This window comes from Quercus suber, unplaced genomic scaffold, assembly GCF_002906115.3.
Source record: "Quercus suber isolate HL8 unplaced genomic scaffold, Cork oak 2.0 scaffold_512, whole genome shotgun sequence".
Classification (NCBI taxonomy): domain Eukaryota; kingdom Viridiplantae; phylum Streptophyta; class Magnoliopsida; order Fagales; family Fagaceae; genus Quercus; species Quercus suber.
Genome location: NW_027069961.1, coordinates 468,187 through 469,146, shown reverse-complemented (window position 1 = coordinate 469,146; position 960 = coordinate 468,187).

The window sequence follows — 960 nt, the reverse complement described above, 5'->3', positions numbered from 1 at the left end:
TAATATACCAACAAAGAAAAAAAAAATCTAACCTTGAATCGTGGGTTTTAGTTAAATTGTGAAAATGTGTTTTTAAGACACAATTCCACAATTTCAAATTTATAACCAAAATTGTATTTTGAACACACAATTCCAAATGTTGTGTGTGCAGTGTGTGCAATGACAATTTCCTTTTATCCATTACCAATTCAATTTATAAGTAAAGTATATATGATGTTTGTATACCATACTACCATTTGATCACCTTTTTCGTTTTATATATATTTTGCCTACATTATCTATCTTGTTCTCTTTCCTTCTATTGTTTTATTTTTATTTTTATTTTTATTTATTTTTATTTATTTATTTATTTATTTTTGTGCTTGTCTTTTTATTATCAACCATGCAAGTGGTTCTTTCACTGGTCATGACAGCATTATAATGCATGCAGCCAGAGTCCCACTTATACAAAGACAAAGAAGGTGGTAGTTCTCACTTCTCAGTTGGGCCGATTGTTCCCAAAACTAGTTGTATAATACATTCCACTCATTTGTGATCCAGTTTATGTACGACTAAACCACTGACTGGTCGAGAGGGTAAGTAACAGAAGGATAAGCTGTTTAGAATGATATTAATTTTCTCTTGTTCAATGCGATTAAAGGTGGTTTGCTGCATTATGGCAAGTATCAAAGCCAGCGGAATAATTCAATGCCTAAATAGTCTATACGATGAACAACTAAGCACTTGAATTAAACAAGAGGAAACTTGTTTATAAACAACAAGAACTTGAATCAAACTAGAGGAAAGTTTAAGCATGTGGTTTTGGTATCAATTATGTTACATTAAGTTATTAACCACTCATTCTTATTATTAGTATCCAATATGAGACTTCAATACCTAATTTACACCACTCACACATGAACCGCTCATTCTTATTAACCACTCATTTGTATTATTTGAATGCATTATCATGCTTATTTT